General features: G+C 48.1%; 2 protein-coding genes across 8 annotated transcripts in view; one reads left to right on the forward strand and one right to left on the reverse strand.

Annotated features, from left to right (window-relative positions):
* The window catches only part of LHFPL7 (LHFPL tetraspan subfamily member 7), a 64091-nt gene that overhangs the window by 11734 nt on the left and 29992 nt on the right, over positions 1-22365 (forward strand). The gene's annotated exons all lie outside the window — the stretch shown is intronic.
* The window catches only part of SPATA22 (spermatogenesis associated 22), a 69203-nt gene that overhangs the window by 8991 nt on the left and 37847 nt on the right, over positions 1-22365 (reverse strand). For 2 of the 7 annotated variants that reach the window (XR_014574243.1, XR_014574244.1), the window contains one exon: positions 2178-22365. This exon is cut by the window's right edge. The gene's annotated coding sequence lies outside the window, so the exon portion shown is untranslated. The other 5 variants (XR_014574245.1, XR_014574246.1, XR_014574247.1 and 2 more) reach the window with 5 other exon arrangements.

Raw genomic sequence — 22365 nt, forward strand, 5'->3', positions numbered from 1 at the left:
TTGCATTCTTTTATGTGTCTGCCTTGGAGAAGCACTAGCATGGACGGGAAGGGCTGTCCCTGTGCTGTGCTCCCTGCAGGGAGCAAAACCCACCCCAAGCCTGTTGGCCCTGCAGGGAGCTGTGTCTTGGGTTCTGAAGCACTGCACTGAGCAGCCCGAACGCTCCAGCGCAGCACCAGCCGTGAGCTGCAGCAGGGGATTTAAAGCACCCCCTCGTGTCTGTGCCCGAGAATAAACTCCTTTCCTTGGAGAAATCCTCGGGGCCAGCCAGGCTTCGTTATCAGCCTGCTAGCATTCGAGCAGCTTTTGGGGGAAATCCTGTTAGGTGCTTTCCTCGCCGCGACTCATCCCACAGGAGCCGATTTGGGGACAGATGGAGGGGCCTGGCCTGACAGTGACGGCTGCTGGAGCTCAGCCACAGGCAGAGCCAGCTGCTCACGCCCCTGTCCCATCGCTGGTGACCAACGCGTCCCTTGGAGGCCACAGTTTGGAGGTTTCCATCACCTCCCTGCGTCAGCTGGTGGTGTGGCCAGGGTGGGTCCCCTGGGTGCAGGACAGAAGGGTCTCAGCCCCAACCAGGACACGGTGCGGGTCACCTGGGACCTGGCTCGGGGGTGAGTCTCCATGTGGGAACAAAGCGGGATGGAAAGGGGTCACCCTGCGTCACCTTTGCCCAGCGGGGTGCCACATCTGGCTCTGCAATGAGAGGCACAAGCAGGTGTAAAGTGAGGGATGAGGAAGCATCCCTGGAAAGGAAACAGACTGTGTTAGATGAATACAAATCTGAGGGGGCTTGGTAATATTGAACAGGCTGTAAATAAACTGTAGGCTTTAAGCATTATTGACAAATGAAAATTTACTGTGTACATTTGAGCAAGCTAATGGGCTGCTTTAAATCCTGGTGGTGCCTTGCTAAGCATTTTGTATTGCACTTTTTAATTTTGGTTCACTGTAGATTAATTCCTATTCAGAGCAAGGCAGCCCTGAGTCAACAGAATTAAGTGGTTTAATGTATTTGGATTCAGAAATGCTGCCCCGCTCTCTCTTGTAATTTCTCTCCCTGTTCTCCCCCCCTCCAGGAGGAAGCTCTTCATTAGAGATCAGCTGCAGCCCAGCCAGCAGCTGGGTGACAGCAAGAGAAGCTCCTCCTCAAAATTACATTATCTCAGAGAGAAAAAGCAGGTTTGGGGGAAGAGGGGAAGACAGATGAATTTATATGGAAGAGAGGGAAAGCAGAGCAAGCCCATGAGTTTTGGGAGAGCAGCTTGCTGGTGGGGTCAGCTCAGTCCCTGTTGCAGTGCCAGCTCTGCTGGGGTAAAGCCCTGTCAGACCACCACGAGATGCCAGCAGAGCAGTAGGATGGAGGACGGGGCCACATTTCTCCCAAACCCAGGTTTCCCTGCAGCACAGCAGGTCCCACAGGTGTCATCCCTCTGTCTGCCCTGACTTCTCCCCCCTGAAATCAGAACTTTGCTGCTTTTTTCTCATGCTACAATAACAACTCAGGGAATTTGGCAGGGTACCACAGGCATGAGCTCTATACTACCAAACACTGAGCCAGGCCATCACATTTTCTAGTAAAGGGCCAGGTGCATTCATCCAGGAGCATGAAACCTGCCATAAAGTGCATGAGCAGTGGCACAGGCAGATCCAGGAACAGCCCCTGCACCGTATCAGACCAGCACCCTGAGCCACACTCACATAACCCAGGTGCAGAGACCAAACCAAATGAGGCCCAGTCCTGGGAGCAGCCCACAGCAAGTGGCAGGGAGGCTCAGGCTGCGTCTTTAACATTTTCCTGCTATTTTTAGAGAACCAAGTCATGCCTTTTCCAGCCCCAGGTGGAAGGAAGATAGAAAATTCGTGCAGATAGAGCAGAGCACTAATTGCAGACGCAGACATGCCATCAGGGTTCAGAGCTGGGCTAATTGCCACCATACGTTGAGCACATGATTCCTGATGCCTGGCATCCACTCCATAGAAAAAAAAAACACATATCCACACAAATGACAAGAGGATGATCCCTAATGAGAGTAAACGAACAGCAGAGCAATAGAGGACGAATATTTGCTCAGCTCTCACACCCTACAAGAAAGGCAAAGCTGCCTCTCAGAGATTAGAGATATGGCTCACTCTCCAAGCACAGTGCCATCTCACTAAAATTACCTTTAAATTACCTTTCTGCTGTAGTGCCTCCTCAGCAGCCTGCATCACAGCACTCCCCGGGGCAGGGGGGACACAGCCTAACTGGCCCCATTTATATATGGGGCAGCAGGCCCAGCTGCAGCCCATTGCTGCAGGTGGAGAGGGACAGGGCATGCAAATGGCTGCACAGCTGAAATCCTGCTATGGTCCTTTTTCAGCAAAAGCCTCTTTGCTAGTATTTGTAAATCGGGAGTTAATTCCAGGGGGAAATGCCTCCTAACAGGGGGCTGTAAGGGAAGGGCCAGGGATGTTCTCCAGGCTGGCTGTGGCTGCACAGCCTCTCCAGTGGCTTCCAGGTGCTGTGCCAGGGGGCCTGGGGCTCACAGCTGGACATTTCGGGTTACCTCTGCAAAGCTCTCAGACCGGTTTTCATGTGACTGCCAGTGGCAAAGCTGCTGGAAGGAGCGTGGGGCGATCGCAGTGTGTCAGGCACCAGCTTCATCCATGGCACCCATCGGTGATGCCCCAGGGAGCCCCTGGGCCCCACTCAGAGCCATCACAGCCCACACAATCCCCAGCTACATTGCCACATTGGGGGAGAAGATTAGAGCCATATGCCGCTGCAGATTGGCAGTGTTTTTATGTTTCTATCCCCATCGCAAGCAGGTTTTTCTCTGCCGAACGCAGCCCCTTGGCAGTGCTGAAACCTGAGGTCCTTGAGCTGCAGAGTGGTGCAAACCACAGGGTAGTGTCCTTACATCATTGCTAGGGGAAAATCCCCCCAGGGAACTTGCTCCCGCGGATGATGTTCATCTGCCAGTGGAAACAGGGATCGCAACCAAGGCTGAGTAAACCCCATCAAACAGCAAATCTGGGCAGCTTTCTGCTCTGGGGGCTTGGGAGACTAAGGGAAGGATTACAGGTCTGTTGCTGGATTAAGCTGCTGGCAGATGTGCTCTGGCACCAAAGCAGATTGCATCTGCTGCTTAGGAAAAGCAACAGGTCTTCAAAAGTGGGCAGCAGGGACCAGCAGCCTCTACCCAGAGCTCCTTCTGCTCCCCTAAAAGCCTTGATAAAAGCCAGGATTGTTGCTTTTTGGAAGTTTTCCATCATACGCTTCTCAGGCAAAGGGCTCCTGCTTTGCCGATCCATCAGCAGTTGGTAACTGGCTGCCCCCCTGCTCCCCCCAGCCTCTCCCAGACGTGCCGGCCCCGCGTGGCAGGAGGAGGCTGCAGAGCTTTGCGCCTCGGCGAGGGCACAGGCACAGCCGAGCACGAGGGAAGCCTTTGGGGAGAGTTTTGCTTTCACCCCACGCTGCTCTCTGTCTAATCCTGCCACCATCAACTAACTGCTCAAGACAAGCCAAGTGCTGAGGGCAAATGATCTTGACCTGCCTGCACCTTTCCAAGGTTCTTTTAGTTTCAAAGAGCCATTTCCCAGCATCGCTATGACAGAATCAGAACAGTCCTAAGACTCCAGTAAGACAGGCAAAAGCCCCCAGTTATGCAATTCCCTTACTTAACCTCATTTTAATCCTAAATTTCATGGTAGTCCTGAGAGCTTCCTCCTACAAAATTTGATTGCATTTTGCAGCTGAAGTCCCTCTTGCTGGCACAAGTAACCCAGTGGCATTAGAGACGTAGCCACAGCTTGCTTTTGGTTAGTCAAGCAGCAAAGCAAAACGCAGGAGACCTTGTGCTTTTGGAAGTAGCCTCTGATTACTTAAGACCCTGATCATCAGGAAAGAACACAGAGAGAGAAAGAATCATTCATTTTCCAATCAGAGTGAATCTTTTAAATGCATTGTGTCCCAAGGGCTGCAAAGCAACCAGGACCAAACAGGCTGTGGCAGCACCCAGGCGTGCTGCGGGATGGGCAGGAGTTTCGCCCCAGCATCAGGGTGCAGGCGCGTGCCAGGAGGCAGCACAGAGACGGCAGGTCCCTGGCCAGGAGGCTGGCCTGGCAGCGGTGTCACAGAGTTATTTAGGAAGGCAATGTGAGCTCGCTGCCTCCATCATGCAGCCTGGCCCTCCCCGTGTCTCAGCCCACCTTTGGGATCGATGGTGTCCTGTTTTTCGCAGCCTGTGCAGGCTCTGAATGGCAAACAGCATTGTCCTCCACGTCCCTATTGATTTCTCAGACTAGTATTGATCAGCCTGGTGACATATAGGTAATGTGTAATTAGTAAGTTAGATAAAAATAGTACCAAGAGAGTGTATGGCCAAGCTGCCAGGGTACTTCAACCTTCCTAGCATCTCCAGGGTGGCAGCAAATAGGGGGGTCATGGCTGCCTGCTAATTGCTGACCTGCAATTAAAAACACCGTGAAGGTCCCCCCTTTCCTGCTGCCATCGCTACCACCCAAGGTGGTTTTGGAGCACTGCCTGATGGGGTCTGTGATGAGCGGGCCACTGGATGGAGGGGATGTGCCCACCAGTCCCAGAGCGCAAGCAGTGTCACGGCATGGCCCCCGCAGCACCTCTTTGAGGAGACATAAGTGGAGCAAACAACTGTCCAAGGCAGCTGTCAGGTTGGGTCTGGGCAACCAAAGCTGTGACCAATGTTAAAATGCTCAGGGCTAAAAATGTCCAAAAAGAGAAAGGTCCAAGACCATACAGCCTTTCCCATCCTCCTTCCATGCAGCCCAAGCCAGAGCCAATGCAAATAGTTTCCTGATTATTTTTTTTTGGCAGCAGTGGCAGAGGGGAGCAGCACCCTGCTGTCCAGGCACTGATTTGATTTAAAGTCACCCAAAATGTCTTTATCAGTCCCCTATCCCTGACATAAAAAGAGCATCTTGGCTTTTACCACAGAGCCCCAGCAACCGAGAGCAGTAGTGTCTTGCCAAGACCTAATGAGATGACCTTGCTGTCAGGCTGGGTCTGACCACCGAGGCACCATTTAAAAACTGCTGTCATAAAGCCGTTTCCAGCCACCCACAACGAGTTCCCCAGAACTGCAAGATTTGGCTAAGCAAGAGGAGAAGCACCAAAAATAAAGCAAAGTCCAGCCTTGTTGCAAGGTGTTTAGGCAAACAAGTAAAAAGCAGCAGCTTCACACGTGAACCCAGCTCCTGCGTTCCAAGGGCACCTCTTCTGCTTCTCCCTTGTCTTTTGTTGGAAAGAGCAGTGCTCCCATCACAGCTGGAAGTAATTGCATGGTCCTTGTCACTGCACAGGTCCCCGTTGCCAGCTTTACTTTCTCCCTTCCACATTTCACATTTTGTCCTTGCAATAGTGACAGTAAGCAACAACATCAAAAGCTCCGGTTCCTTCCCCATGCAAGGCTTTTTCCCCCTGCTTTCTTTAATTACATTAGCAACGTCAAAAAACTGCCTGTGGCACATTATTATTCAGCCAGTGAACTCTCACTAATTCCTGACACAACCAATAAATATCTGTGGGCAGGCACCCATGCCACTGCGCTGAGCACCGCCACCGGGGCGCTGGAGAGGAGCCTCTGCGGCAGCGCAGCCCGCGCTTTGCTCTGCTCCGGCGCCGGCATTGCTCACGCCTGACTTACACCTTCTCATGTTTTGCTGATGCAGCCCTCTGATTTGCTGCATTTTTTGCCAAGTCGCTCTGGAATTCAGCTCAGTACAAGCAGGCTATAAAGCCCATGAATTTGCCTCGTTTGCCCAGGGTGAGGTCCCACATCTGTGCCACCATCTCACTCACGTCCCCACCATCCTGGGCTGGAGGCTGGCATGTCCTGCAGCGGGGATAACACTGAGCCCCCTGGAGGTACTGGGAACCAGCACCAAAGGCCAGATGATGTTGTTCCACCAATCTCCACATTTTTAAGAATGTGATGAACTTCCTTGTTAAAAAGAACAATTTATTTTTTTTTTAACTGGTTAACTTCCAGCTGGTGCCAAGCAGGAGGATGTTGTGGGACAGCAAAACGATCTTGCCAGATCCTCAGACCGATGAGCAATGAAAGTGGGACCAAAAACATTGACTTATGTTCAGTCTTTCGCTGGAGAACATTTTCACTTGTGCTGCAGGAGAAATTTCTCCATGCTCACTTTGGTGTATACAGTTGAGTGGCAGATAGTGTTGGTTTGAGAGCCGCTCTGTGATTTTGCTTTCAAAACCTAAAATCTTCAGCACAGAGCCAGGCCATTAAACTTAGCAGTAAAAGGGAGAGTGTCTGGCAGCGTTCCTAATGGCCAGGCTCCCAGCCACAGGTTAAGTGTGGGCTCGTCTTCCCCCCCCCAAGGTTTAAACTCATTTCATTCGAGGTGCAGAGCTGCTGAAGGAGAAGGGGCCAGATCCTGGCTGTGCTACAGAGCAGCTGAGCCCTACTCTGTCCTCAGCGAGGGAAGCTAGGGATTCACTTCTATCTGACATTTGGACAGTTTCTTTCCTCTGCTTAGATCTCAAACTCTGGTTTGGTTTTCTCCACAAACAGTTTTGCCATTTGGCACCAAGATGCTCACGTGGTGCCTTCGGGCTGGGGACACAGAGGTAGCAGTGTGCCTGGGCTAGTGCCGGGAGCAGCATATTTCTCAGTAGCCTCATTTAGAGAATAAACCAGCCATATCCTTTCATTGGTTTCTTAGAGAGGGGCAATACATTTCCAGTGGCATCAGTGACAGAAGCAATATCCTTTCATTGCTATCATTGGAAAAGAGCAGTTTTATACTGTAAGAAAGAACGAGTTCACTTGTATGAGACATATTTTCTATTCCCTTAAACCTGGGGAAATCCTAGGGTTATTAATGCGTGGTAGAATTGCTTCTCTTTCAGCAGTTCTCCTAGGGATTTGAGTTTGGACTAGTTATTGCACATGAATGCAGTAACTGTACATAAAATGTATGGTTTGTAAATAATAACAGTGCTTTGTAATAAATGGGAACAACAAATAACCAGCTCCCCTGGGGCTCCCAAGCTGCTTCCCCCGAGGAAATACCAGCCAACCCCAAGGAGCCCAGCACTGTGCCAGGCCCCTTATTTCAGACAGGAAAATTCACGCTTCATTTTCCAAGGGAGTTTGCTTCCCTTTGCCTGTGCCTCTCCATTCAGACATTTGCTCTCAGAATTCTGATATTTTCAAGGTACCAGTGATGCTCAGGGAGCTCTCCAAGCCATGCCTTCCCAAGCAGGCTCATCGCATGAGTTTCTGGGAAGAGATGGCTTTGATTATGGTCTACATTTCGTGGACATTAGCTGTGCTTGTTGGCTGTTCCTGGAAGGGTCCTTCCTCTGCAAGTGCAGGTTGCTGGTAGCACAACTGGGATGTGATAAACCAGATCCTGCAAAGCTTTGGAGCATCTATCATTTAACAGCTGTTGTTATTGGCTGCACAGCCCACCTTTTGCATGCCCACAGTGTTGAGAAGGAGCACGTCTTATCTCCCTGCTATGTGATCAGGTGTTTTGGCTGATGTTTCTTTCCATAAAGGGTTTGACTTTTCCCTTTTTTCCTCTGGCTTGGCTCACGTTTGTATCTGTTGTTGCTGGGAAGATGGACACTGACCCTCGCAAACCACCTCAGGGCCACCTGAATATCCTCCCTCGCTGTGCGAGTGGAGCTCCTAGCTGAATTTCATGCATCCTGAAGCAATTGTGTAGAAGTCGCATCATCTTTGTTGACTCATCCATCTCGACTGAATGTATAGTGTAAAGCAGAGGAAAAAAAAATGTCCCCATTCTCTCTGATGATAACAGGGAGCTGGGGACTGTCATGGGCAGTTTCCAGTTCAGTTTGCTCAGCAGAACGATGCTTGCACTTTAGGGGGCCATTGTCAGCCTAAACATCCAGCCCTCCCTTTCTGTCAGCGTTGGAAGTTCTTGGCCTTTTAGTATGACGTGCTAAACTGATAGTAGCAGCATGGAAGAGAGTCTCTAGCCTTGGCGTCAGACATAAATGTCTGGTGAGATCCTGGCTGTAATTTAACAGGCATCTGAACGTGGGGACAGGGAGCTATCATTGCACAGAGAGGAGCAGCATATAGCTATGACAGCACCATGTACACTCATTTACCAGCAGCAACATGCTGCCCCAAAACATGAAAGTTGATATCAGATTAGGTTGAAGCTCCCAAATGCCTTGAAATCTGTTTTCTTGAGATTAGATGAAGCTCACGCTATCTGTAGATCTGCGCGGGAAGTCATTACTAGACCTTGCACTCTTGGTGCACAGCAGAGAAGCGTTGGCTGGACTTGGTGAGCAAGGTGATAAATCTGGGCTGCAGCTGCTCACTGTCCTTTGTGTTGCAAATTGCCTAGGCAGTTAGAATTGGCTGTGTTAATGCATCAGCCAGTCCTGCTTTAAGAGAAGGCAAGCACAGAGATAGGATTTCCCTGAGAAAGGTGCCAGGAAGATCCGACAAACTGTGTCTGGTAGCTACAGCCCTGTCTGACCTGCACAGCACAGCCCCGGCTGCGTGGCTCAGACCCTTCGGTGGGACACAAGATGTTTCAGTCCTGCTTCACTTGCTCTGGATGAATGCTTGGCTTCAGCATCCCGAGTAACTGCTCTGTGATCTGGGTGAGCTGGGAAGCCAGCCCTGAGAGCGGATGTGTGAGTGGTGGCTCTGGGCCAGTTGCAGCTTCCTTTTTGCACAGTCTGATAATGCAGTTTGGTCTGGCAGAGGTCTCCATCCGTGTGTGGGCACGTAGCACAGCTCCCAAGTGAGCGCTGTTCAGAAATGTTTTGCTCTGCTTTCTAGTCTGAGTCTATGCTGAGTTGTATCTCCTTACTGGTAAGGAACAGATCTGCTAGGAGGAGAAATTTACCCTGCAAGGAGTGTAAACACAGATGGAAACATGGTGAAGCCCTTTTCAAAGTCAAGGGAATAAATCTGCTTAAAATATTGAACATCTGGGGCAGTGAGAGAGCAGGTGGAGAACTGACCCAAGAAAGGGCAGCGGTGCTAAAGGAAGGTTGTCTGTGGAGAGGGCACAAACTGTAGGATAGTGGAAGTGTCTGTAGTAGGGAAATTACCACAAAGAGCAGCAGAAAGCTCCAGCGAGGTTACTGCTTTTGATCTTTTAAAGACTCCTTGATTTTTTGAGGCCTGCATCCCAGGCACTTTAGATGGAGCAAGTTAGCAGGCTTTTCCACTGAACTAATCTCATCTGACCTTTCTATGGCAGCACACAAGGGATGCAACCCTGCATTTCCTCCAGATGCTGGGATAAGCAGGAATTTGCTCCTAGTTAGGCAGCAATCACTGTGCTGCAGAAACCGCTCTGTGCATTGCCCTGGAGGGGCAGGACCGGCACGTTTATGCCACTGAGGATCAGCCTCATGCTGATGGTTTGGCCTTGTTCTGTCTTTGATTTTCACCTGCCACTCTGAAAGTTCTAACTGGAGAGCCAGGCTCTGAGTAGCCATCAGGGAGGGGAGGACTGACCATGCTGGTCAGCTCTTCTGTTCCCAGCCAGAGCATTTGCTATGCTCTGCAAGAAGAGTACTCTTGAGCAGGGGTTTGGGAACTGCAGCTGGCCCAGGGGCTGCACAGGAGACACTAGCAGGAGCTGGCCCTTACTGGTAGCTGAGAAAATGTTAAATTGTGTTCTTCTCCCAGCCATGACCTTGGCAGAGGCACAGCCCTGGCTGCTGAAGCCCATAAAATGAACAGCCCCTGTTGCCTCCTGATAGGGGTGTAAAAATATAATTACTTGAAGAGTGACTTACGATTCAGTGAAACAAGGACCTTCTCCTTTTTGATTGAATTACGCAGCGGTATTCCTAGAAGACTGGAAGCAGATGGCGAGCTCTGGCCAGGCATTTAACAGCCTGAGTTACTGCTGTGTAGAGGGGATGGAGCCGAGCATGGCTCTAACATGCTGCTCCTACGTTACCGCTTGCTTTGGGCCACCATCATGGTGCTTTCCCTAGGAAGAGAGAGGCTGGAGGATGGGGCAGGACAGTGTGCAGCAGTGGATGCAGATGTGCAGTGTGTCCAGTAGCAAAATACTTGTTTTGCAGCAGTGGCATACAGCTCAAGTAGCAACAAAGAGAAGCAAAAATTATCTTTCTGTAAACCCAAGCTGAGTGCTGCTGTGGTTCCAGGTAGGCACATCTTGAGTGTGTCAATAAAATCAATCCAACTATTAGCAGCTTGTTGTGTTATCAGCTGTGGATGAGTGCGGTGTGTGTTAGGCAACTGTGCAGTCTGCATTTTACGAGGCAACCTGCTCATACCACTGCTGGGGTTGCAGCGATTATCACATCCTCTCACAGCTGGGTCATGCTACAGCTTTTATGAGCTCCCCTAAATCAAAGGCCCTGTCTTTTTACAGACAAATTAACAATTCTCTCTCTCTCTTTTTTTTTTTTAATGGCTTAACAGCCAGCTGACTACTAGGTGAGATGCAAATCTTGTTGTTGAGTTGCGCCTACCACATTGTCTTTCTGATTATTTTTATTGAATAAGCAAATGTTCTTTTGGAGCTCTGAAGCCCTTATGAGGGGAGACTCATTTTCTGCTGCTGTGATCTCTTTGTTGCAGGTGGGTGATGTATGAAAAGGAATTGCAAATAGCTGTTTACAGCAAGCAAAGTCACGGAACAGCCCACTTTAATTTCTGCTATCTGTCGGAAACCGTTGTTGGTGATGGTCAAAATTAATTAAGCAGGAAGGAAGAGAGCTGGGAGGCACTGTGCATCCAGTTCTGACATTGAAATATTAATGGTGAGCTAATCAAGAAAGAGTATCTATGAATAGCTAATCAGCTTACAGTTTGCATTTTTAGTGATGCGGTGAACTTCTGGGCAACAGCCCTTTGCAGGAGAGTCAGCGCGGAGGCGGGCTGCCTGCTGCCTGATCGCTCAATTTGGAAATAAACAAAGAGCTCGTGCCTGTGTTGGGGCTGAGGCATGTTTGCCTTTTGCATCTCGCAGCGCTGCTGCTGCTGGATGCTGCCAATTGGCGGTGGCCTGTATCCCTCCCACTGTCGCCTGTGGCAGCCAGGTCAGAGGGTCCAGCCGGAGTGTCCCTGGTGCTGCGTTCCTTCCCCCCAAGTGCCAGAGGGCTCAGCTCCTCCAGGACAGAGCTGCAGCATCTGTCCACCAACAGGTCCTGCGCAAATGCTCAAAACATGCCTTGAATGTGGGAGCTTGTCCTCTCCTTCCATGCCCAGCGTTGAGTACCCCATGGGAGGCAGCAGCCGGTGTTCCTGTGTCTCCCGCCGATGTGTGACTGGCATTGCTAAGGCGAGTTTCCAGGCTGTTCTGGGGGATACAGAAGGTGATGACTGTGAGGAAAATTATGAGGAAACGATCCCATGACAAAGCTGGGCTGATTCCAATCAAAGTCACAAAAGTAAATGTCACCTCTGGGTGCCAAAAGGAGTCAAGCAGCATTTCTCCCTTTGACGTCAGCATAATGAGGACTGTGGCTTTAGAGATTTGTATTGCTGTGTTTCTGCAAACAGTTCCCTCCCCTAACCTCTTGGAAATTGGATTTTGTGGGGCTGAGCAGTTTGTGTGCAGAAGATAGCAGCGGGACTGATAAGCAGAAACCTGTTTACACACTCATAGCTAATGCTGCAATTGGGCAGGGAACTGCCTGGATTATTTTTTTTTTGATTTTTTTTAAACACTCAATCAAATGTAATCCTTGTGGCTGAATGTCTCATTGCTGCTTAACAGGGGGAAATACGAATTGGGCAGTTTTAATGGGTAACAAATATGGAATTGGCTTCACATGAAGCAAAAGGACAAAGGCAGTAACTAAATGTTAAATGATAATAAGGCAGAATCAAGTGGTGATTGGTAAGGAATAGCTTATCTATGTTCTCCCATGCGAGGCTGTATTTCACACATTGCCAAGTTAGCAGGAACGACCCAAAATGCAGAAACGAGAGAGTCCTGACATGTCACTCTCACAGCAGAGGGGACGTTCTGGGAAAGGAAAATGGAAAGATGATGGTGTCAGTTAACAGCACGAAGGTCTCGGGGATGTCCAGGGGCACAGTGGAGCCCAGTGGTTGTGTCTGGCTCCCGTGTCCCACGGGAGGTGAGGAACCCCCTTGCTGCAGGCAGGCAGGTGCCACAATGCCCAGCTACAGCTCCCAGGGGCTGGCGGTGGAGTGAGCAGCAGGGTTTTCTCCAGGAGGAGCACTCTGAAACATGCTTCTGTGTTGCTCCAATGTAACCCAAATCTGTCAGCCTTTAGCGCTTGCTGTGAAGGTCATCTGCGAGCAAGACTAATTATTTCAAGCAAAGCAGCAGGTTAATGCTACTAACCTGCTCCCAGGAACCGAGCTCTGCCCTGTGCCTTGACTGTGTAGCTGCACATGAGCTACAGGGCATTACAGATGCATGAAGGTGTACATTAAGCCCACAGATCTAAACAGATCCTACTGGTATGTACCTTAAGCACAGAGGGAAACACATTTTTCATAGCTGATTCATTCAGTTGTCATGAAAATGCTGTTTCCAGCTGAAAAGTAGTAGTATCTTTTATTTCTGCTGTTTAATTTTCTTTAATCTGCTCTTGACATTTATTGAAAGGAGAGTTTTGCGCACATCAAAGCCAAAGATTTCAAAACACCACAAGAAAGAAAAAAATAAGGTCAGCTCAAGGGAGGATATGCTAGCAAACATGAGATGAAAGACTGGTTTTCTACAAGGAGGGTCTGTGCAAAACAAGAGGTCATGCTGATCCGTGGTCTGAGGGTGCTTTGTTGGCACCTCTGACACTAGCTGCAAGTGCTGGGTTTTGTATGTTGTGACATGCTCAGTAACATAAGCAAGGCCGTCCTTACTAGGAACAGATTTAGAAGTAAAGGATGCCTTGATAACTTGACTCTTCAGGAGCCTCTTTATGTGGGCAAAGAGTTTCCCGTGACTTTGCCCGGCACTGTCCCAACTTGCTTTGCCCAGAGGCAGAGCTGCTGGCCCCAGGAGCAGCACAAAGCTCCCAGGGCTGCGGGTGAAGCTCAGCCATGCTTTGCATGCACTCTCCATAAGCGAGTGTCACAAGATTAAATGAGCCAAAGCACTTGACAAGCTGAACAAGCTGCTGAAAACAAACCCAGTGGTGGGGCTGACCCTGCAGGATATCTCCCAATGTATTGAATGGTCCTGAATGCTAAAACTGAAGAAGTGTAAAAGATCCCTAGAAAACTTCTGGTTTTGGTTCATTTTACACAGGTAGAGGTAACAAGATGACACAGGTTAATGTATAGCTCAGTTGTATGCTGATTGCAAAGTACACATTTGCATCCACAAGTCATTAGCAAATCACTTTCCCACCACTTCTCTTGGCATGTAAAAGAAATTTCTCTCTCCCTGACATTTAAAAAAAAATCCTAATAAGTTATACACTCCATGACTTTATAGCATTTTTAATATTTAAAAGAAGGCTAGAATCTATAACCTCAACCTTTAACAAATGTACAATAATGTGATAACAAATTTGCCTTGAACAGCTGCTATCTTGGTACCAACTGGCATGAAGGAGGGAAGTAATTGGCTTGTTTTCAGATAATTACCATAATTGTAGTGACACCATTTGGATCACATCTAACTGTGTTCCTGCTGCAAGTTGGATAATTTAATAATTGGCAGAATTTAGACTGACAGTAAAGGTAAAGTCAGCGTATGGTGGGGAAATTGGCACACACATCCCTGCGTTGCTAGTGCAGGATCTGCTGCTCTTGCTATGAAATTTTTATTTTTTTTTATTTTTAGATCTTGCTGCTTTTCTTAAACCCTGTGACCAGCTCATGTCTTTGTTCCTTTTCTGATGCTTGACCCGATGAGACCATGTTTTACACCTTTTGATTTGAGATAAATCACTTAGGTTCAGTCCTACCCAAATTATTATTTTCTCCATGCACTGAGTATTTTTAGCTGTCCTAGTTCTGCTGGGGGCCTGTCAGAGCTCTGCTCTGAAAGTGGATTAAACTGTAGTCACGTGCTTACAGGCAGCAGCCAAATGCCTTTCCTGGAGGTTGAACCCCAAACCTCTGGAGCAGGGCTTATTTCCCTGGCCCAGGCAGCGGCTGTGGTGGGCTGCAGAGTGGGCCGGGCTCAGCACGACACACTGGAGGGAACTTGTTCCCTTTGCGCCTTCTGTGCTTGCTGCTTGTGGCCAGTGTGAAGGGGACTTTGCATCTCCTGTACCTCCAGTCCTGAGAGCTGCCCCATCAGTCCCAGGAGCAAGAGGACTGAAAGGTAAGGCTGAGAGATGGCTGAGGCTACTGGGGAAAAGACAGAAAGGTTTTATCAGAGATCAGCTGGGCGCTTTTGCCCGGGAGTTGCAAAATGTAGCAGAGCACTGAGCTGGTGCCCTGCAGGGTTTGTGTGGCTACTGAGAACTCTCCTGCAGCACCTGCCTTGCTTTGCATACGTCCATGGCCTTGCTCACCACCAATTCCACTTTGCAGAGCAGAGGTTAAGACACCCAATGGCAATACTAATAGTGCCTGAGAGGTGTCTCTGGAGTTTTTCTAGTCCCCAAACAAGAGATACTCTTTAGGCACATCTGCTTATTTTGCTTCATGTCCCTGCTGCTCTTTGTGGCTCTTGTGCTTTCCCCAGTCTGAACCCAGACACCCTTGTCAGACAACAGAGAGGTTGAGGAGGCTGCACCAGATTTGCAGGGTGAGCAGAATTAATGCCCATTGCCAGGGGCAAAACAGAGTTCACATCTTTCCACCTGCACCAGTTGCTGGCAGGGCCGTGCTCTGCCACAGCTTGGGCTGAACCAGGACCTCCGGCCCATCCCAGCCAGCGGGTGAGGTGCCTGCTGATGCAGGAGCTGTAGGTCTGCGACGCAGCCCGTGCCTGGGGGATGCCCAGCTCATCACACGCTGGGGAGGACTTTGGCACAGAGCAGGCAAAGCGCTCATCTCTAATAAACCCATCTGCTGAGATGAGGTTGCCAGCTCTGTCCCAGCCTCCGGTGTCTGGGCACACGTGCAACACTCACACAGAGCGAAGGGGAGGGGGGTGGCTAAAGCAGCAAATCCTCTCTCTGTTTCCCTGGCTCAGGGAGGTGGTCTCTGGTGTGGCTGTTGGAAGGGGCAGGAGTGTGTGCTGGACTGGGTTTGTGATGCGGGGGCTACGTGCCTGGGAGCGGCTGGCTGATCCCACACATCCCATCTCCCTACCCCTCGCACAGAAACTGCAGGGTAACCATTTCCTCGCTGCATTCCCTCCCCCTCTGTGATTTATTGCTGCCAGGAGGCTGTGCATGTGGAGGTGGCATAAATCTCACCTAAAAGAGAGAGAGAAGGAGGAAATTTGCATTCACTCCCTTGCTGGCATATTGAATGCAGCTTTCCAGTTCACTGCTGAAACCCTGAGCGGGTCCTGGGCAGGAGGCCCAGGCACTTCCCTCAGGATTAAACACGGTCAGTGCCGGGGCACCCTGCCCCACCAGGGGAGGTTCCCACAGCCAGCAAGGAGCAACTGCCCCCACTCAGCCCAATTATACCTACATTAATTTCAATCTGCTCGTATTTATATTCCACAGCATCACCCTACCTAATCTGGTGATGTTTGCAGGCTTTGAGCATTCACTGTGCTCCCCTCTACCAACCACTACAAGCCCTTTTAATAGCTTTTTCCTCACTCGTGGCTGCCCATCCTCCTAGTCACTTCTGCTGTGTTTCTCCCACCGCTCTCCCAGTTGCTCGCATCCTTCTCCCTTTGTGCAATGCCTCCAAAGCACTCCCTGGGCTGACAGTCAGTGTGCTGCAGTTAAAATCCTGTGAGCTGCTACTGGCGAGCAGATTGAAGGAAATAACTGAGGAGATTATAGAGAGACCATGGTCACACTGCTGCAGTCCTGTCATGAGCAACCTGTCTGGACCAAGAGGCTTTCAAATAAAAGAGCATGAGCAAAGAGGGAACACTGGCAATTACTGTCGCTGGGATTACGTTTTCACTGGAAGTCCATCAGTGTTTTCATGTGTCAAGAGTAAACCGGCTACAAAGCAAACCAAGGAACATAAGAGAGGAAGGAGGAAGAAAGGTAGATACAAGGCATTAATCCGCAGCAAAAGTTGGAGGGAGTCTGCTCACCTCCGCTTCTGCATGGGCTGACAGCTGTAAATAGCATACTGAAGCAATGGAGGAAGTAAAAAATTAATTACAGTTCTGAGACCCAATCCTACTTCCAGCCACAGACAGCATTTATTAAGATCTCACTGAGGCAGGAAAGATTGAACAAGGGACTCAGGGGACTATGAAGGGGAAAAGAATGAATCAGTTTGTCTCAGGAGACTGGAGAAGTCAGATTAAATAAAAACTAGAGTGAAATGAAGGGGGGAAAAAGGTAGTTGGGAACCTGGACCTATTTGAAGTCTGCTCTGGAGGCAGTCTGGGAGGAGTCCTAGGAGTCCTTCACTATGGAAGCTGGGAAGCTTTGGGGAGAAAGGCTAAAAATATACCTATTCAGGGATTCAAGGCAAAGAAATCACATATTTAGGGCTCTTGCATCTTTTGCTTGTCAGGAGACCACACAAGGCAGCCCCAGCTCTCCCACCTCTGATCCTTGCTCCAGTGCATCATAAGGTGCCTGGCTCCCCCACACCCTAATGCCACTGGGACCTGAAAGCCATTCCACAACCTACCTGAAATTCCCTCGAAGTGGGTGTGAGGGGGGAAGGCAGGAAGGGGAGCTGAACCCAGGTAGATGTCCAAACCCCATATGTCCCACAACCAATGCTCTAAAAGGAAAATCTTTGTCCATGCCTGTTGTCAGCTCAGTGTTTTCCATCACAATAACATTCAATTATTTCTCTTCTGAAGTGTACAACATTTTCTTCCCTCTTTTGTGTAGCTGCTTTTCTGCCTGTCCCCCTGGGAAAGGTCACCAGGCTTCCACATTCTTGCTGCGTAATGAGCTGTGACAAATACTGCCGATAGTGACCAGTGCTGAGGTTGGAGTTTTAGTGGGTGTTGAACACCAATGTCACGGGGAGGGGGCCTGTCTCTGACCTGCAAATGGGCATCCCATTGCTGAGCTCCCTCCCCTCTGCTCAGCTCAGTGGCAGAAACTTCATGGGAGCCAGATGAGATACTTTTGTATTCTCCCCCCTTGAAAATCCCAAGCCTGATAGAGAGCCATAAATAAAAACCTCTTGTGTAATCAAGCAGTGAATGAGGGAACACGTTTTTTCCTCCTGAAGTTTTTGTCTACAGGAAAGCATTCCTATTTTTCTGGTATATCCATATATCCATATCAGGTATATGTTCTTCTGAGAGAGTCCTTACGGAAATGCAAAGTGCATATCCCAGAGGACTATTTCTTCAAACCCAAAGGGCATTGATTCAGAAGACAGGCACCAAAGACCTCCTTGGTTATTGGCTGTTACTTTTAACACCTTCCTGATAAAACTACTGTCTAGAAAGTTTATGACTTTATCAAGTCCATTTTTTTTTTAGCAGAAGGCTGCTTGAAGCATGGCTCTGTGCCTTTTTTTTTTCTTTTTTAGTAAGTTTCCAAGTTACTGATAGTAGTAAAGCACAAAACTTAGCAGGTTGCAAGGAAAAGAGGCTATCTTAACAGCTGCATTGGGTAATACCCTTAGGATATTAGAAAGATTCACAGCAGGATGTTTTATTTTTGTATTATGCCTAAGAGCATTCAAAGAAAAGGTATATTCTGCTGATTCTGTAGTGGTATTTCCTAGCAAAACCACTAAATACTGTTTGGTATGTTAGCTGGAGCTTAATATGTGAGAATGGTGGTGGGGAGGGATGTGCACTGCAAATTTTTATCCTGGACCTTCAAAACCAGGACTACCTATAAAGATACATCTCATCTATCTGCCAGTGAAATAGGATGTTTTTCAGCATTTTTTCAGCGCATTTATTTGTCCAGTCCAGTTTTAAATATATCAGTATACCAAAGGACAAAGTATTTTTCACAAGGTGAGGCCAAGATGGAATAAACACCACACTAAAACCTGTACGAAAGGTGGGGACACTAGAGACTTCATCAGGGAAGGTCCAATGAACTTCTGCATTATGACTTTCATCACGAAAATCACTGAAAATAATAAATCATATTGTGCATCTCATATTTTGGGTATTTCAAGCAAGAAAGATAGGGAACAGCAGCTATCAATTAAGAAAACGAGACTGCCTTCTCTGTACAGGCAGGAACAAGTTTAACAAATTGTTTAAGGTCACTAACTCATCTCATGGATGCAAAATAATGAAAGCATCCAGAAGACATTTTGACAAGATGTGAATCACTATATTATGGCTAATAGTTTTTGAAACCTGGCACCTGAATGCAGCATATGCATCTTAGTGCACTTAATGCATCTCTGCCATCCCAGCTCCCTGGTGCCCAGCAGTGGCACAGCCTAACTGACCCTCCTCAGCCTGACTGGGCCCTAGCACCTGGCAAAGCGGTGTCAGCCCCTTCCCCTCAAGGCAGATTTGACCTCAGTTTTAAGGTGAATGAACCACCAAGCCGCAGCTGCAGGCAAGACTTCAAGGGAAAAAAAAAAAAAAAAAGGATGTTTTCCAACATAGGCATTATTCTTTCCAAACAGGAACCAGAACTGAAATACAAAACCAGAGCAGAAACATGTTTTTCTCCTTCAGAAAACTAATGAAAAGGATGCTAGCTTGGGGTTGCAGATAAGACAGGACATTGTTTATATTTTCTTTACCCCTAGATTGGAGGTAGAACCTGAAAGCCAGAGCAGAAACAGCCTCTCTGAGCCATCTCTGCCTCCTATGCGCTAGAGAGGCCCCCGTTTCAAGGACACGGAGCCAATTGCACCCATCTAGTTTTTCTGCAGTTGGTGCTGTCCGGTGATGCTTCACACATAAACCAAGATGCCCACGGCCATTAGCCAACCAAGAAAAGTCAAAAATCTTCTCATCACTTTCCAGGCGTGTTTTTCACCCATGACGGTGAAAGATCCAATGCATGTCAATGTCCCTAGAGTTTGACGGATCCCAAAATTAGAACAGCATACCCAGGGAGGCTCAGAAGTCTAGCTAGGCTCATTACTTTAATGAAACACTAATTGCTGCTTCTGCAGTCTAAAAACGTGCCTTTGGTCCGCAGCAGCTTCAGTTAGGCAGTGCTAATTGCCAAAGCTAACTATCTTGCTGTTGCTCCTAGCTACTGGTTCGTGTTAGGTCTACAAACACCAAGAGCAGCAGCCAAACTGCCACAGCGTAGCTGGTGTGAGCTGCGTGAGGCTGCGGCTCTGCACGGGGCCAACTGAAGGCATCACCCTGCTCTCAGTGCTGTTTGTGCACAGACTGGGAGCTCGGCAGGGGACAGGGGCTGCGTCCCAAGCCAAAGCCACCCACTCGACAGGACAGGACCAAGGAGGTGACAGATTTCTAGACGAGAGGCCCCACTGCAAGTCTTCTTGCAAAAGTTTTAGGATTTCCCTTTTGAGGAAAAAATGCTGGAAAAACATTGCATTTCCTCATTTCCATAGGTGTAGGTTTTATTAATCTCTTTAAAGAGCTGTTCTAAAAGAGCCTGAAACTTCTTCTGTGTTGTAGTTAGTGCAAAGGAAGAAGTAAACAGAAAATTTAGCATTTACCTCCAGAGAAAGAAGCTTCAAACACCTTTTTGGTTGAACCTCACATGTCTGTTTTCATCTATAAAATTCCCACCTGAAAAGGGGCATTACATCGGTTAAACTACCAGAAATTTCTAGTACCTTTCTGAAAAACAAGGCTACTGTTAGGATGAAGCATTTGCTGGTTAGAGTAGCCCCAGCAGCCTGGTGTAATTGCTCCAAAGGGGTTACACTTGGCCAGGCACCTTGGAAACCACTGCTTTGGGAATGGAGGCAGAAACAGCCCTGAATTGGCAGCTGTGCTGCTGCTGCAAAAAATGGCCCCAAAAAATTCACCAAAACACTGGCAGCTCAGAGCTGATAGCTGGACAGGAGCGACCCAGAAGAGCCATGAAGAAAATTTGTCATGGGCTTGGCCAGGCTGCCTTACTGCTCTCTTCCACGGGGCAGGAGAGGAGCAAAACAAATAGGGCAATGCTATAGGGTATTGTTCTGGAGAGGACCTTCCAGCATCCTGCTTAGGGAGCATGCAGGAAAATAGATTTTTATCTCAGATCCAATTAACAGCTGAGTTACGGGACTCGAGTGAAATAAAGGGCAGTGAGTCTCCAAGTCTCTATTTACATGATTTATTAGAATATGGCTGTCTGCAGGAACAGGAGGCAGACGTTATGCTTAATTTATGAGGACACAAGGGGGAAAAGGCTCAGCTACCAAGCTGTTGAGGGGTTCCTACCCCAGCAGCACAAAAAACTCTCCTCCTGCAACAAAGGCACGAAACCCTCCTCGCACGACCGGCGCTGGCTGCTCACAGGACTAAGCAGCAACATCAGCTGTGGTTTGCCAGCCAGGCTTGGCAGACCGGCAGGTGGAAAAGCACCGTTCATTTCCTCTGACTAGTTTTAAGGTTTGTGCAGAGGGAAGAGCCAAAGCTTGGAGATCGAAAGGGAGAAGATAGCTGAATTCCCAGTCTTTCAGCTGAACTGCCAGCAAGGGGCAATGCACATAGTGGGTGTTTTCACAGCAAGCGTGAAGATGGTGAAACATGAGTCCTCTCATCTCTCTCTCTCTCTCTGAAACTTCTCATTTTAAGCATCTTCCAGGCCAGAAAAGGATATCTGAGCTGACAGCCTTGGAAGAGCTCCACCATTTGATGTTTGTGTTTGTAGAAGAAGCACAGAAGGATTTTCAGTGACAGATGAAATCTGCAGTCCTTCTAACACACCAGTTAAAGTGATTTTGCCTCTTGAAAGCCAAACTATAAGGTTTCTATCAAAGAGATGTTTGATACCAGGAAACTAAGTATTGTGAGAAAAATAAGGCACCCATAGTTTTCTCACATTGCAATCAGTATTCATATAAAATAGCTGCCTTCCCTGTCTTGCATAGCAATGCACAGTGATCAGACCAGCTGCTGTTTAATTTTATTTTTTTAAAGAAGCTGCTGATGTACAATAGTAGGGAAATACAACCACGGATAATGTAACTGTCTACAATTGGCTGTTCTCAAGAACAGCATGAAGTTATTTTGCTTTTTTGTTGTTGTTACACTTCAGTGCGGTTCTGAATGTCTATTAAGAAGAGAGGCTCTGATGCCCTGTTGTATCACTATTGCAAAATTGGATGCTCCAGAGAGAAGGAGTCTAATTAGGTTTATTATTTATTGCTAGAACAGCCTTGGATTTGGCAAATCCCCTCCCAGCAAGACTGTGTTCAGTTCTAGCATATGTTGTTTGGATCCATAATATGAACTTAAAAGCTAAAAGTACTTTTTTCTAATGGGTAGATGTGAGCCTTCTTCCAAATCTCTACAGGAGGTGGAAGACTCTCCCAGGGGGGTTGCCTTTTTCTGTTAAGTGTTTCTCTAATGGGTTCAGTGAGAAGCAATACTGACACAGAGCAGAAGGATCCCAAATTAGCCTTACAGTCGCAGTTTAAAGCCTCTGCTCCCAACCACCTTCTCAGCCTCTCTGTACACCTTATTCACTCAGTCTGATCTCTCATTAGAAAAGCAGGGGCCTCCCTTGCTTCCTTCCAAAAGCCGACTTAGATAACATTTTTTAATGTTCATAACTACAGTTTAAATATAATTTATAGAGTAAGAGGCATCCAATAGAAATGAAGAAATTAGGTTGCTACATTTAGTTTTCTCCTGCCAGTTAGGGAGCCAAGGATGCTGTCAGGCTGCTTGTAAAGTGAGCTTCAAGTGAGACCAAGTTTAACTGAGTCATTTGTGCACCTTGCTACCTAAAATGCAGCCATACGAGCATCTCCAAGCTTTGGTGTTCCTGAGGTGACTGTTAACGCACCTCAGAGGCACCCGAAACACAATGCAACAAGAAAACTGAGCCGTATGGGGAGTTCTAGGCAATTGCTCTTGCTGCCAAAGATGTGATTTCTCATGTCCCAATTTAGCGAGCACAAGAGAAATGGCAGAAAGCGTGGCTTTAAATGAAAGGCAAGAAAAGCGTTACATAAATGCATCAGTAGCTAAGTCTTTGCCACAAAAAGCTGCTGCAATATTTTTCTAACAATGTTTCATCCAGTTCCTAGGTCTAAGACAATAAACTCTACTGTTCATAATAAGCACACTCGTTTTAATAAGGGATCTGCTTCTGATGGAGCTTTGGTATAGACCCCACTTACAATTCCACTATGCTGAAGTAGTACACACTTATTTTTACTTTTGAGAAAGTGGCAGCACACAGTGCTAACCCCCCAAAAAAGCAGAGATGGGTACGGTTGCCTC

The sequence above is a fragment of the Anser anser genome (assembly GCF_964211835.1).
Source record: "Anser anser genome assembly, chromosome: 20".
Classification (NCBI taxonomy): domain Eukaryota; kingdom Metazoa; phylum Chordata; class Aves; order Anseriformes; family Anatidae; genus Anser; species Anser anser.